This window comes from Athalia rosae, chromosome 3, assembly GCF_917208135.1.
Source record: "Athalia rosae chromosome 3, iyAthRosa1.1, whole genome shotgun sequence".
Lineage (NCBI taxonomy): Eukaryota > Metazoa > Arthropoda > Insecta > Hymenoptera > Athaliidae > Athalia > Athalia rosae.
In genome coordinates this window covers 13,362,302-13,379,842 of record NC_064028.1, presented here as the reverse complement: position 1 = coordinate 13,379,842, position 17,541 = coordinate 13,362,302, and positions in this window count along the sequence as shown.

Below are 17,541 nucleotides of genomic sequence, written 5' to 3'. Positions count from 1 at the left end.
ATAACTGCTTTAGAGTCGCATAACCCATGCAAAAAAAATCGTACGAAAAATTTAAGGGACGTGTTTTCAAGGGAACACTTCAACCTTCGAAATGACATCAAAAAAATTGAAATCTACCAACTGAGACACTTGGTGCACCTTCTCAAAGTCAAAAGTTCACTTGACGTTTTCGTCATGAATTGAATCAGGAGAGTACAACTAGTGAACGCAAAAACGCAATTCAAATCGACTTGTAGCATCTGAAAGGTGAAGCTTCACGCTTCAAAATACAATTTTTTACAACTCTTTACCTCAATTTTTCGAGCGGTTATGAGTTTCCGAAATCGGACGTTTTTCGGAGCAAAAACAGGGTGGCCCGCTTATTGTTGTGCTTAGTGTAGTTGGTGCTGATAGTGAGGATAATCTTTCCCCGGCGCGAACCTATCCTTAAGGTGTTTAATTAACTCGTCGGCTTTCGTAAACGTTCGGCCATAGGTGCTGTCGCGTGCTTCGCCCCTAAGCTTGGAAATTACTCCCCTTACATAAGCGGTCTCGCAACGCGCGGGTAGGGTGGCTGCCCCATTTCTGATATCCCAATTGAAATCCTTCAAGGGCATGGTATCCCCGTCGAAGTTTGGTATGGAAGCTAAACTGTTCGGAAGGATAAAGGTTTCCGCCATTGAAGCCATCATGGCATTGCTCACGTTCATATCGGTTTCCATGAAACTAGTTCCCCTTGGAGCTTCTTCCCTATTTGCAACGGTAGCCATTTTGGCAGGGAAGTTGAATATTTTTCTCAAATAGTTGCAAGAGTAGTATTTGGTTTTTTTTTATTTATTTAACGTTATTGATTTGTACATTTTTTTTTTTTTTTTTTTTTTTCCTCAATGTTACGTCCAGACCCTGTACTCTACAACGCTTTCCCATCTTCCTCGCAACCTGACCGCTAGTCCCTCCGACTCCTATTACTACTTTGTTCCCACGTAAAACTGCAGCGTAAGGTGCACTTGCCCCTACCCTGGGACGTCCATCCTCCAAGAGTCTCACCCTGATCCGGGAACTCTCGACTCCTCTGCCAGACCGGCAAGATCGGACGTCAATTCAATCGTCCTTTTTCGAACCCATTCAAGCTTATTCTATCAATTATCCAATAAAAGTACTGTAAGTCGTTGAAAATCGTCCATTTTATTTTTCCTAACATTCACCACACTCTTCGAGTGCCACAAGCACTGCGAACAGGAGGAACCTTTTCGACGTCTCTACTGTTGGGACGTAACATTCGGTGGCAGCGGTGGCTCCCGTTTTGAAAGTGTGTGAATAAGCGAAAAGTTCAAATAAGTAGATAAGTGACAGTGATTACGATAAACATCTAAAATCTCATCCTCTTGCTACAACGCCAAGAGACGAATCATCTAAAATCTCATCCTCTTGCTACAACGCCAAGAGACGAATCATCTAAAATCTCATCCTCTTGCTACAACGCCAAGAGACGAATCATCTAAAATCTCATCCTCTTGCTACAACGCCAAGAGCCGAATCATCTAAAATCTCATCCTCCTGCTACAACGCCAAGAGACGAATCATCTAAAATCTCATCCTCTTGCTACAACGCCAAGAGACGAATCATCTAAAATCTTATCCTCTTGCTACAACGCCAAGAGACGAATCATCAAAATCTCATCCTCTTGCTACAACGCCAAGAGACGAATCATCTAAAATCTCATCCTCTTGCTACAACGCCAAGAGACTAACCTGCAGAACAAAGAACAGCAACCGAATACCGGCGTTGAACCCCGAGGAAATAAAAACCACTCCCCTGCGTACAACACGAATAGAGGAATCTACAGATTTACTCATCCCAGGACGAACTCCTCTGACAACAATAGCCGCTACATGGAACTCACCTATATTAGTATCCTAGCATTCGCAATATTGTAAGTCACTCAATTCACTATTTACTCGCACAAATCACCGTAAGCCCAACTAAGATGGCGACCCCACCCGGCGCAGGCATCACGTATCTACCAGTCAAAACTGCCGTAGACATCATTCCAAACTTCGATGGCAGAGATATAACGATCAGAAACTTTATAGACAGCGTTGAGAACGCGAAAAGACTGATAAGCCCTTCAGACTTATCACTCTTCGTAGCGATAGTGCGATCTAAAGTCAAGGGCGACGCAGTCAAATACCTGCCCAGGAACTTCAGTTCCGGATTAGAAGAAATGTTTGAGGGCCTGAAACGCGCCTACCAGCCGAAAATTTGATTACCTGAGCTGCAAACCTCTATGGCCAATGCATGGCAGGGGCGACGCGAAAACGCGCTAGATTACGGAACCCGTGTAGAAGAACTAGTATCCTTAGCTATCGAAGTAATAGAGGATACTCACACAGCTGTTGAGGCCAAGGTATTGATAGCAAATATTAGGGACAATGCTTTAAATTCGTACATTAGAGGCCTCAGAGGCCAAACAGAAATGAGAGTGTTAAACACGAATCCCAGCACGCTAACTGACGCCATTGATACAGCAATCAGGGCAAAAAAGTTAATAGCAGATAGGAATTTACGAGATGACCGCACTGACGACTTGACACACCACACAGTCGATCGCGTGTCGAGATACAACTCCGATGTAACCCCATACAATTCGCAAATCAAATGCGACTATTGCCATAAAATAGGTCACACAAGTGAAATTTGTAGAACAAAAGAACGCAATAAAAAATTCTGCTCGTTTTGCAAGCGACAAGGCCATAAATACGAGGAATGCCGTACATGTACATACCAACTTAGTCAAAATCCAGTGCAATGCTCGTACTGCCTCAGGGCAGGCCACACTATAGGGGATTGCCGAACGAAGCTGCTTGATGCAAAAAATACGTACACTCCCCCCTCAAATTATGCGCCGGTCGGTCAACCAACCCAACACACCTCGCGACAACCCTACCAAGAACACCGTCCCAAGCCTCCAACAAAAACCAATAACTCAGCTCGCACTTTTCCCAACCGCGACCGCGTATACCACGTGGTAAATGACTCGCCGTATGACGATCAATCAGACAACAGCAATCAGGCAAGGGCCCTGGACAACAATACCATGACCACCTTACCGCTAATTTAAACGAGGAGCGGGATGGCCACACGGACGCATAGGCATCCCTAAACACAGAAAGACGTCCCTTCCGAGTAAGCGAACCCAACGAACGCGAGAGGCATTCAAAACTAAAAAACCGCCACGGATCAGCATCAAATCGCCACAACTATTAAATAAAAGCGTGACTCTCATGATAGACACGGGCGCGTGCTTCAATCTTCTCAAAATGGGCAACATTCCGCACACCACGCATTACGACATAACAGATAGACGGCAGATTCTCGGTATAACAGACGAACACGAAGAAACACTTGGCAGCTTCGAACTCGAATTCTCGAACACAAAACATCGTTTCCACTTGGTCAATAACTCTTTCCCAATAAATGAAGATGGAATACTAGGCATAGATTTCTTGCGCGCGGAAGCTGCCTCAATCTGTTTAAAAAACAATCAACTGATAGGCCGCAACGCGGGTATTATTCCGTTTCTATACACCCGACTGTCTGACCGCCGAGATTACATCTTTAGTATGACACAAATGCACACACCCAAAGTATGCATACAGGCGCCCGAGCTCGTCGAACGTGACACCGCACTGTTAGTCGACACCGGAGCTACAATAAACATAATAAAGATTAGCGCAGTGAACCCGCAAACACTCTACACACCGTCAGACACGTCGCGAATATCAGGTATAACGGGCGGATACATCCAAACCATAGGGACTATCGACTTAATGATCGACAACAAATCGCACGAATTCCACCTAGTCGAGAATTCGTTCCCTATCGAACAAGACGGGATTCTGGGTATGGACTTCCTTCAGGACGTTCAGGCAACAATATCCTCCAAAACGAATGCTTTACACACGAGCGCCGACAAACCGCTCGAATTCATTAATGAGGAATTACTAACTATCCCTCCGAGAACTGCACAAGTAGTCTCCCTGAATGTTAACAACCCGAATGTAAAAACGGGCGTAATAGATACCCTCGATCTCGGACCTCAAATCTACCTAGGCAAAGCACTAGTCACGAATAGAAACGGCCGTGCGTACGCTTACATAATAAACTGCAACGATTCACCGTCAAGGTTAAATGTCCGTCAGTAATCCTAGAAGAAGTAGAGATACACGGAAACGCAACGTCGGATCCGATACGACAGGACGCGTCGTCGAAACGACAACAATCGGGTCAGCATATACTAGCCATCTACTCGGAACGCAATAATACAAACGCCGATACCACCTCATGCACAACTTTGAACTTCGAATCCAACCGCCTTGATATCTTGAAACAAAACTTAAGGTGAGACCACCTCAATGACGAGGAGAAGCAATCAATCATCGACCTCACGACCGAGTATAACCATCTGTTCTTTCTCCCTGGTGATAAACTAGGCTCGACGAACCTCGTGCAGCATACTATCCCAACGACCGATGACATACCTATACACACAAAACAATATCGCTATCCTAAGCAACACAAAGAAGAAATCAACACACAAATAACAAAACTCATGAACCAAGGTATAATCAGACACTCGTCATCACCCTACAACTCACCTGTATAGGTAGTTCCCAAGAAAGCTGACGCGAGCGGCGCTAAGAAATGGCGAATAGTCATAGACTTCCGCAAACTGAACGAAAAAACGGTGGGAGACGCGTACCCGCTCCCGAACATCATAGACATCCTGGACCAGTTGGGATCAGCGAAATATTTCTCGACGTTCGACTTGGCTTCGGGTTTTCACCAGATACCTATGCACCTTAACGACAGCGCAAAAACCGCATTCTCTACTCCACACGGACACTACCAATACAACCGCATGCCGTTTGGCCTCAAAAACGCCCCATCAACCTTTCAGCGCCTCATGGACCAAATTCTTGCGGGATTACAGGGTAATGAAATCTTCGTCTACTTAGACGACATCGTGATTTATGCTAGGTCGATAGAGGAACACACGATTAAATTTGAAAAACTCATGAACAGACTGAGCAAGGCAGGCCTCACCCTACAACCCAACAAATGTGAATTTTTGCGGACAAAAGTGGCATACCTAGGCCACATAATTACACAGGACGGTGTGCGACCCAACCCGGACAAGATAACAGCCGTGAAAAATTACCCTACACCAAGAAACCCTAAACAAATAAAACAGTTCTTGGGTCTGATAGGGTATTACCGGAGGTTCATCCCCGAAATGTCAAAAATTGCGAAACCAATCAATAACCCTCTGAAAAAGAATACTCCATTCCCATGGACATCGGAGCACCAACGAGCGTTTGAATCGCTACGCGACATACTGTGCACTGAACCAATACTGCAGTATCCCGATTTCAGCAAACCCTTAGTATTAACGACCGACGCCTCGAACTACGCGATAGGCGCGGTCTTGAGCCAAGGCAAGATCGGAGAAGACCTACCAATAGCGTATACATCAAGAGCGTTGCAACAAGCAGAAGTGAACTACTCGACCACGGACAAGGAACTTCTCGCAATTATTTTCGCGGTCAAGCATTTTAGACCGTATCTATACGGACGACAATTCACCCTAGTGACCGACCATAGGCCACTTATCTAGCTGAATAATGTTAAAGACCCCACCTCGCGGCTGCTGCGCTGGCGCTTGACGCTAGATGAATATTCTTATGATATTGTATACAAGAAAGGAACGACAAACTTGAATGCTGATGCACTTTCTCGGAATCCTCCACTCCAGGGCCCTACCCAGATCTTTCCCATCGACTCCAAGCGCCCGAGATCCGAAACTGGCTCTTCACCCCCTAACACACACAAACAAAGTAAAAGCGCCCACCAATTCCCGACAAGACGCCGGGATACGACCGACGAACCTACTGATGTAGACCCTCCAAAACGGCCAAAATTTGAATCCACCAGCGACACCTCGCGCGTGTCAAATCGCCCTAACCCCCCAACTAGCATACATCAACCACTGTCGGTCAAGCGCCCATACAGCACCGACTCCTCAGGAAACCCAAGACCACGCAAGAAACCGGCGCTACCACCGTACTACGATACGGACACAACATACACGTCAGAGCACGAAGTGGAAGAAATCAGGGTGAACACAAAACGACCTAGACCCTCAACATCGTCGTCCGATGCAGCACCCGGTAAAAGACATGGAGTGTTAAAACCCGAACTGAATTCCGCGTCAACAGCTGACCAACCCGGAAGCTCTTATGACACACCCCGGGCGGACGCCCCCGTACGAAGAATTCCTCGCAGATCTCGACTTTCTACCATTGACTCACAGCAAATTCATCAAGGAGATACCGGCTAACCTAATCGACAGACCAGATCATATAGCTCATTGCATCTCAGCAGATTGCAAAACGTCGCGTGGCATAGCACTACAACTAGCAGATCGAAAAATGATCGACAGGTCGGAATTAAAAAGCCACAGACCAGGGATCGCAGACGTCATCGTAACGCCTCACAATAACCGTAACATATACAACCTAGTCACAAAAAGATTCTGCTCTGAACGACCCACTAGGGAAACCTTCTATAATACCCTTGTTAATTTGAAAAATCAACTCCATAGAGACCGCATAACGACTCTATCCATACCCCGACTAGGCTGTGGACTAGACAGACTGAATTGGAATATAGTAAGAAGAATGATATACTACGTATTCAAAGACTCGAATATTACGATCGCGATTTGCAACCCTGAAAATCCACCAATTGACACCTCAGAATCTGACAGCGTTACACGACCACGCACTCCGCTCACCCGGCAGCGCATACCCCCCTCAACAACTACAGCCAGCCCAAAGTTTAAAATGCCCGAATCTCGACCACCTCGCCGTCCGAGACCGGCTTCAGCCGCCTCGCCTCGACCTCCCGTTATCTCACCCCCCACTAGTCCACCTGCGATCCGCTCAACTTACACGACGTCGAGTGACGAAGGCTCGTGCGATATGGACTCAGCTGTTACAGATAGCGACAGCGATAGCGATGACTACCCTGTAACACCAATCATCCGATCGAGGGCACCACGCTCTGGAAACCCGGAGCACCCCCCCCCCCCGTGGAAGTCCCAAAAAATGTCCATTGCAAGATAACAACGATAACCAAGCATGCGAATTCGAAGACTTTAAGAATACCATAGACGACATAACATCCGTACCTAATGTCACCGAAACTAACGACGGGTTATTGATGATAAACGACAATGACGCACACTTTATATCGGCCGATTGCACGTGGATTAACACTCCGGAGAAACAATTAGTGGAGGAGAACCTCGTAAGTAAGGAAATTGTCGAAAAGCATAGTTATTCCAAGTTCCAAATACTAACAACAATATCAAAACACAAATACGTATACACCCTGGTAGTAGAATCCCTCGATCGTGACAAAGGAAACCTAGATGACTTATTCCGTGCATTGGTAAACCTAAAACAGACCTTGCACAAACATAACACCCTATCTGTCGCACTTCCCATCGCAGGCACAACTATTGACGAATTCAGACCAACAGTGGTGAAGAAAATGATCCATTACATTCTCCGTAACTCACCCATCCGGATCACTATCTGCTTAAATACTACTATCATACCCGAGGAAGGTATCCGTGAAGACATCATTAGGGAGAATCACGAATCCCTGGTGGGTGGACATCAAGGGATTACGAAGGTTTACAGACGCACGCGAGAAAAATATTTTTGGCCCCACATGAAAGAACAAATCCGAAACTTCGTCAAGAGTTGCGAAAGTTGCCAACGAAAAAAAACTAGTCAGAGTCAAGACAAAACTACCAATGGTCATTACAGACACGCCGACGGACATATTTCACAAAGTCGCTATGGACATAGTAGGGCCTCTGCCCATAACAAAAAGTGATAATCGTTACCTCCTGACAATCCAGTGCAATCTGACGAAATTTATGGACGCCATCCCAATCGTAGACGCAACAGCCCAATCCATCGGGACAGCCTTCGCTACGGAATTCATCACGCACTACGGCGCACCATACACGATACTCACGGATCAAGGACAAAATTTTATGAGCAAAACGATGCGGCAAATCTGTGGGCTATTCAACATTAAACAAATTCGAACAACCCCTTACCGACCGCAATCAAATAGATCTTTGGAACGTGCTCACATAATGCTAACCGAATATATCAAGCATTACACCAACGCTGGTAAAGATTGGGACAAATATATACGATTCGCCGTATTCGCTTATAACACAGCGGTTCACGAAGCCACAAATTTCACCCCACACCGGCTTACTTTCGGCAAAGAAGCACGACTACCATCAGATAAAACCCCAGCCTATGCGCTAACTAAAACATACGATACTCTAGCCTTGGACTTACTAACAAACTTACAAGATATCCGTAGACGTGCGGTACAAAACTTGAAAAACGCAAAACACAGATCCAAAACACTCTACGACAGAACCACCAATAGCCAATCTTTCGAAGCAGGACAAGAGGTGTTTCTCCTCAATGAAACCCGCAAAAAGTTTGAAGACCACTATAAAGGCCCATACGTTATCAAACAAATAATAAATAACATCAATGCCGAAATATACCTCACACCAACTAAAACAAAAATCGTCCACCATAACAAACTGAAGCATGCCATAAGACGGGATAGGACAGTCGCTACGGACGAATAATCAATCTTTCGAAACTCACAACAACTCAAACACACAAACCTTACACAGCCGCCAGATCGCCTTACTACCCCCAATACCTCGGCAATCTCCGAAACTAGAGACCATCTCTCAAATAAAACAATACTATTGAGTTGAGCCGCAGATACTGTTATTGCGTGGTCAACAAGACAAAACCTCTAACCATACGTTAGAAATAAAGATAGAATAGTACACTATACAAGCTTAAGAAAACTACTTTTATACACATATTCACCATAGAATGGAAAAATACGACCCAATGTATGGATATGTACTAGATTTGAGACAGCACAAGAACATTAAGAATATATGTAAGTTTGGAGAAACCGCCAAACGAGGTGGTTAGGCTTGGTCAATAACACGACAGGTGACTTGACCAAGCAGAGGAGGAAAGCCATGTGGGAGAATTAGAGTGTGATGACTCAGCGAGTATTACTAAGCGTAAAATAAGGCTACCAACAATTGTATTGAATCAGGTAGGCTAATTATGATTAAAGCTGTATGTTAGAATGGTATTGTAAATCTAAGCTCATCTGTAAATATGTTTGTTTATTACAGTTGTATCTGACTGCATCAATGCTTGTTTAATTACCTAACCTCCAAAACCTCATACCTGAAATAAGTCCCTGATTTCGAGACTTACATATAAACCTAGCACATAAGGACACAATACCAGAACACACACACATATACAGCATATGTAATCAGACCCAATAAAACTTATTGAAAAAGGGTTCACCCAATACACAAAAAGACCCACACAAACACGATGCACGATGTTCTGTAAACTAGCTACTAAGTATCAATATTTAAAAACCAATTGTCAACAACCTTTAACCTTATCGACATATCCTCGTAACGATATGCCTTCTCTAACAGGGGGGGTGTTACGTCCAGACCCTATACTCTACAACGCTTTCCTATCTTCCTCGCAACCTGACCGCTAGTCCCTCCGACTCCTATTACTACTTTGTTCCCACGTAAAACTGCAGCGTGAGGTGCACTTGCCCCTACCCTGGGACATCCATCCTCCAAGAGTCTCACCCTGATCCGGGAACTCTCGACTCCTCTGCCAGACCGGCAAGATCGGACGTCAATTCAATCGTCCTTTTTCAAACCCATTCAAGCTTATTCTATCAATTATCCAATAAAAGTACTTTAAGCCGTTGAAAATCATCCATTTTATTTTTCCTAACATTCACCACAATCTTCAAGTGCCACAAGCACCGCGAACGGGAGGAACCTTTTCGACGTCTCTACTGTTGGGACGTAACACTAGAAGGAATATCGGCTTGGAAAAGATGAAATCCCATCGCTGCCACCGATTTGTGTGTTACGTACGAGCAGGTCGAGCGGCTAGTTCCCCGCGTAATACCACAAATGGAAAAAAAACAGAGATATTATCAAGAAGGAGAATACTCACCTGCTCTAGAGCGAGCCCCCTTTTGGTAGTGGATCCCCTCTTGTCAGAACCATACAGGTCCGAAGGACTATCCTCTCGGTGGAGGCTCTTTTATGAATGTACTTATTGAGACTAAAGCGGTTTCAGGACGAATGAATAGGGATAATGGGTTCCACCCAATGGCGTTTAATAAGGAAACGAAAGTGCAACGCACTTCAATAATTGAGATTGAAAATCAAATTTGAAATAAAAATAACTTATCTACGCGATGAAGGAATCTGGGTAGTGTCGAAATTTGAACTATAAACCAAATACTCGCGATTGCAGCTACCTTTGACTAATTGACTACTGAAAGCGACTACGATAACACTATATCTCAGTCGGAAAAAAAGGTAATAGCAATTTTACTAGATCAGAACACAGTACCGTGTTGGCCGGATCAAAAAAGCGGCACCCCTCTCACGTGGTCTTTTCTTGGCGTCCGGAAAACGGAATGCACCCCTTGCACTTGTGTAGTGAGTTTGAAAAAAAATTAAAAATGTGTCCTTGGTACGATTAGCCCTGGCACAGTACATGTTTAACGAGCAGGAGTCTTCTTGGCCTGTCACTTGATAGATTTTCGGTAACCAACTCTCGACTCGTTAAACCACTCGGGCCAAAACGTCAGCGCGCCTCGCGACTTGACAAACGATTGATGATCGTTATGGGTTTTGGGCCCCGAAGTTGGGGTTGAGAAAAGGGGAAAACAAAAGAGAGAGAAAATGTGCAAGCAGTGCATCGTCCGTACACTGACCGCAGTCTTCCCGTCACCCCGGTAGACCTAGCACCCCGGCTGTCCATCCTATACCTTGTCGCGCGTCTACGTGATCCACTATTGCTACAATACTATATATTATAACAATGGTAGATCACGTGTTACAACACTGAATAGGATCTCAGCCATCGAATCCTTCCAACGCTCTTCACTTCTAGGCGGAAGTTGATGATTCCAAGACCGGCTTTGACGTCAGCAGAACTGCAGAATTGCAGTCATCGGAATTTAGACAATCGATGAAAGTGCAATGATCGAAAAAATGTATTGACCGAAGTTAGGTTTCGAAATAAAAAAAAGGAACAAAAATTCCGTACGTCGGAACGTAACACGTGGAATTCGTAGTTCTTGTTGTTTTTGTAATTTTCGTCGATTTCCTCCTTTTTTACGATTCTTGTAGTTCCCGTCAATTCCGGCTATTTCCCAATTTCCGTTAATATTGCAATTCCCATCGTTATCGTCATTTTGCTTAGTTTCACAATTTTCATCAATCTCTGATTTTTGGTAATTGCCTGATTTCCATCGTGTTCGTCATTCTTGTCAATTCCATCATCTTTGTCGATGCCGAAAATTCATTAATTCCGCGATTCTCATAGGCTCCGTCATTTCCAGTTACATCACTATTTTTTTTTTGTTGTCATTTTCAATAATCGTACCATTACCGTCAGTCCCATGATCTCCACCTATTTCACTATTTTTTGTCGATTTCGCAGTACTCATTGTGCTTGTAATTTTCGTCGATTCGTTAATTTCTGTATATTCTACGATTTCTTTGGATCCCGTAATTTCTGACTAAATCACAATTTTCGTTAATTTCGCGATCCCCATCGGTATTGTTATTTTGCTTAGTTTCACAATCTTCATCAATCTCACGATTTTTGGTAATTTTCTGATTTTCATCGTGTCTGTCATTCTTGTCAATTCCAACTCCTTTGTCGATGCCGAGAATTCATTGATTCCGCGAATTTTATGGTCTCCGTCATTTCCGGTTATTTCACTTTTTTCATTTATCTTGTCATTCTCATTCATTGTACCATTCTTGTCAGTTTGACGATTCCCACCAATTCCACTTTCACCGTAAAATTTGCAGTTTTCATTGTTTTTGTAATTATCGTGGATTTCATCATTCTTGTCAATTCTACAATTCTCGTAGATTCAGTAATTTCCGGAGAATTCAAAATTTCTTTTTTCCTGCGATCTCCATCGTTATCGTTACTTTAGTGAGTTCTACAATATTTATCGATCTTACGATTTTTGGTGATTGCGCGATTTTTATCGTGTTCGTCATTCTGGTCGATTTCATCATCTTTGACAATGTCGAGAATTTATCTTTGCTGCGATTCTCATGGTCGCTGTTATTCTCGTTTCCTTTACTATTTCTATCTTTTCCGTCATTTTCAATCATATGAACCATTATCGTCAGTTTGACGATCTCTACTAATTCGACTTTTATCGCCAAATTCGCAGTTTCTATTGTTTTTCCAATTTCCGTTAGATTCATCATTGTTGTCGATTTAAGAATTTTATAGTTTCCGTGATTGCCGGCTATTTTGCAATCTTCGTTGATTTTGCAATCCCGATCGTTATCGTAATTTTGCTCAGTTTCACGATTTTCATCAATCTCACGATTTCTAGTAATTGCCTTATTTTCATCGTGTTCGTCATTATTGTTAATTTCATCATCTTTGTCGATGTCGAAAATTCATCCATTCCGCGATTTTCATGGTCTCCGGCATTTCCGGTCATTTCACTATTTTTATCTGTTCTGTCATTTTCAATTATATGAAATCAGACTAATTCAGGTATGAGGTTTTGGAGGTTCGGTAATCAAAAAAGCATTGATGCAGTCAGATACAACTGTAATAAACAAACATATTCACAGATGAGCTTAGATTTACAATACCATTCTAACATATAAAGCTTTAATCATAATTAGCCTACCTGATTCAATAAAATTGTTGGTAGCCTTATTTCACGCTTAGTAATACTCGCTGAGTCATTACACTCTCATTCTCCCACATGGCTTTTCTCCTCTACTTGGTCAAGTCACCTGTCGTGTTATTGACCAAGCCCAACCACCTCGTTCGGCGGTTCCTTCAAACTTACATATATGAACTATATTCTCTAGTTTCACGATCCCTACTAATTTCAAGTTTTCCGTCAAATTCGCAGTTCTCGTTGGTTTTGTAATTTTCGTCGATTTAATCATTTTTTTCGGATAGTCTATTTCTGTGGTTTCCGTAGTCCCCAGCTGTTTTTCGATTTTTGTCAAATTTGCGAGTTTTATCGTTATCGGTCTACTGATAAGTTTTCCGATTGTCATCGATTTTACGATTTTCTGTCATCGCCAAATTTTCATCGTTCTCGTCATTCTTGACCATTTTGTCATCGTTGTCGATGCCACGGATTCATCAATTTCGCGATTCTCATGGTCTCCGTCATCTTTGGTTATTTCACTATTTTCATTCTTCTCGTCATTCTCATCCGTTGTACCATTTCCGTTAGTGTCACGATACCCACCAATTCCACTTTTTCCGTCAAATTCGCAGTTCTCGTTGTTTTTGTAATTTTCGTCGATTTCACCAGTTTTATCGAATCTATGATTTTTCTTGAACCGTCATTTTCGGCTATTCCACGAATTTCGTTAATTTCGCGATTCTTATCATTATTGTGATTGTGTTAAGTTTCACGATTTTCATCAATCTCACGATTTTTGGTAATTGCGCGATTTTCACCGTGTTCGTTATTCTTGTCGAATTCATCATCTTCGCCGATGCCGAAAATCCATCGATTTCGCGGTTCTCATAGACTTCGTTATTTTTGATTATTTTACTTCTCTCGTTTCTATTGACACTCTCATTCATTGTCTTATTTCCGTCGGTTTCACAAATCCCACTGATCCTGCTTTTTTCGTCGATTTCGGTGTTTTCATTGTTCTTGTAATTTTTTTCGATTTCATTATTTCTGTCAATTTTACGTTCTTCCTAGTTCCCGTCATTTTCGTCTATTTTACAATTCTCGTTAATTTTGCGATTTCCATCGTTATCGTGATTTTGCTCAGTCTCACAATTTTCATTAATTCGACGATCTTTGGTGATTGGCTGATTTTCATCGTGTTCGTCATTCTTGTCAATTTCATGATCTTTGTCGATGCCGAGAGTTCAGCAATTCCGCGACTCTCATGGTCTTCGTCATTCCCGGTTATTTCACTCTCTCCATTTATTTTGTCATTCTCATTCATTGTACCATTTTCGTCAGTTTCACGATCCCCACCAAATTCACTTTTCCCGTCAAATTCGCAGGTCTTATCGTTTTTGTAATCTTTCCGATTTCATCATTTTTGTCAGGTTCATGATTTTCCTAGTTTTCGTCATTTTCCGCTTTTTCACAATTTTCTTCTCAATTGCGATTTTCAACGTTATCCTTATTTTGCTGAGTTTTACGATTTCCATCAATCTCACGATTTCTGGTAATTCCGCGATTTTCACCATTTCCGTCATCTTTGTCCATGCCAAGAATTCATCAATTCTGCGAATTCCATGATCTTCGTCATTTTTGGTTCCTTTACTATTTCCATCTTCCTTGTCATTCTTATTTATTGAACTATCTCCGTCAGTTTTACGATCTTTTCTAATTTGTCTTTTTCTGTCAAATTGGCAGTTCTTATTGTTCTTGTAATTTTCGTCGATTCAATCATTTTTGTCAATTTCACGATTTTTATAATTTTCGTCAATTCCGGCTATTCCACAAATCGTAAGTCTTCTGATCCCTATCGTCATCAATATTGAGTTGAAATTTTCAATTTCAATCAAACCTACGATTTTTGGTGATTTCGCGATTTTTATCGTTCTCGTCATCCTTGTCGATTTCATCATCTTTCTGAATGCCGAGAATCTATCAAATTCCGTGATCATCAAGGTCTTCGTCATTTCCGCTCATTTCAATTTTTTTATTTTTTTTCTCATTTTCATGCATTTAACCATTTTCGTCAGTTCTACGATCCTAACTAAGTTGACTATTCTCTTAGAATTTGCAGTCCTCATTACTTCATCTTTTCTGTCGATTTCATGATTTGTGTCGTTCGATTTATCTCTATTGTAAGGAGTGAGTCGTTGAGTGGCCCGCTCGGGGGTGCGTGAGCGGACAGAGTGTGCGAGGCAGAGAGTGGGAGAGGAGTGAGTCAGTAGTTGGCCAGACGGGCATGCGAAAGGCGGTATAGGTGCCGCTTTGATGAAATAATTTGTGTGGTGTGATATTAAATAGAGAGTGCAATATCACCAAAACAAGTATCTCATTTCAATCATCGGGTTAATTCTTACATCAGAAGTGGGATTTCAACCAACAAAAAACCCTCAGAGTGGAGAACGGATAACGTGATTGAGAAGCCGGCCACGTGCGGAACAAAGAACAGCGGTGTTCGCGGTCAGAGCGTTCTTGTGCGGAGTTTGGCTCAAGTTGAAGAAGTGCGGCTGAATAATTCACTAAGCAATCGAGCATCGGAAGTAGAAGCATATTCGCGAAGTGCGAAAGAAAAAACGAAGTAAAATCCAGTGAAATCGTGGGCGTCCAAGATGGTGGATGACGCGTGTTCTTGAAAAGTTTGTGTTTCTCAGGAAGGACGTAAGCAGCGCTGTAGTAGACGAATCACGTGACGGGCTGGTGTCACGGACACTTCCCGGTCGTAAGCGCAGCCGTGACTCTCAAGCACAACAAAAGTGACAGACGGTGATCAAGACAATGAGTGATCCACACAATTTCAAGGTTGCAGCGTTGAAGGAGAAGTTGCGATCAATGAATTTATATACATATGGGAAAAAAGCAGAACTGCTCCTACGGTTACAGGAGGCTGATCCGTCGGGTCAGTGGATGACAGATATCGGGCCAGAAGGTGTTGAAGACGAAAGTGCGGTTGCGGCGGCCGTGACAATAGATGACAATGAAATTGGCATAACGCGCGAAAGGCGAGTAACGTGTGAACCACAACAATTCGAGTTCGAGATGATGAGGCGCGAACGCGATTTGTTAAGACGAGAACTTGAGCTGGCGAAGCGGGAAAACGAACTCTTACAGCAAACAGCTCAGTCCCCTCCGGTTCCTACCTCATCAGTTGCGCCTGTGCGTACACCAGACCCTCCACTTTCTCGTGGTGCTAACTTGACATTCATACGTGATATGTTTGTTACGTCTTCGATGATAGGTCGATAGATAATTATCGTATCAATTTAACAACTCTAACTAAGATAGATGTGGGTTTGTCAGCCACTACTAAGCGTAGTTGAAATAATTATTCAGGTACAAGTTCAGGTGAATTCAGTTTATTGCAAAGGTTAAATTTTGATCTTTGGTTATTTTTTATTATTGTAACTGGATAACAAATTTGATTTTATTTACTGAATTTAACTTTATGTTGTTTAGTACAGTGGTCTTGATTTACACTCGCACTCTTTGAATTTCTTTGATTGATTTCTTAACGGTTATTGGACTGAATGTATGATCCTGAGAATAACTGTTTTTATTCTGGGGAGATGTTTTACTCTTGAAAGTTCTGGATAGAAGAGATGGAATAGAATCTTAACTCAAAAAGGAAGGTTTGTATATTGGAAAAGAAGGGATAGTTTTAGTTTGGCGGGATGCTGGAGAGGGTGGTTTCATTGGCTGATAGTTCTTGGGTTTTTTAGGAATTGTTTAGAGTTTTCATGGTGCGAGTCGTTTGGATAAGTGGTCCAAGTGACGAGCAATGAAGGGAGGTTCTAGGTTCTCAGGGAAAATAGTTGTCCTTATTTTCAATATAACGAGATTTTTCGTTTCAAGAAATTCTCCGAGTTTAAGTTTACATATATGATATTGGTATTTATGTTAATCAAGACTGTGAGTTTGATAAAAGAATTGGAAAAAATTATGTCTACCATAGATAGTTTTTTCTAATTACATATTTCATATGAATGAAGGAGATTGATTGACTGTAGGTGAAGTGGATTTTTCTAAGATAATGAAAAACAGAAGATATGAATATAAACTAGTAGTAACCGTATGTCGATAAGTAAAGGTTTCTAGGGGTTGCTGGTGAGGATGTAACACCTCCCCCCTTAGAATTCGAGCGTCCTCGCTTGAAGTAAAGCGGGAGCTGTCGTACCGACATGAATATTCTCAAACTAGCGTATGGATACTTGGGCTTAAAATATAACTTATGATTAACGAGAATAATATGAATATTGAATTTCAATTACATGATTATAGACTAATGGATAATGTTCTAATTTTGATTACATAATTATAGGTTAATGTATAGTATTCTAGGCTTGATTACATGATTCGATATAGTGTGGTATAATAATTTTGATACGAATATAATTTTGAATAATAGTTAACGATTACATTGTTGAGGTAAGTGTATATACGTATGAATTCATAATAATTACTTAATCAATTATGGTAAGTATTAACTAATTGTAAAATTATTGTAGTGTAAAAGTTATTATTTAAACACATTATGAAATGTAAGTGTCTCGATTATTAGCTATTGTTAGTATATAAATGTAAATCAAAATTGAATATTTTTTTTCATGATCTTCATA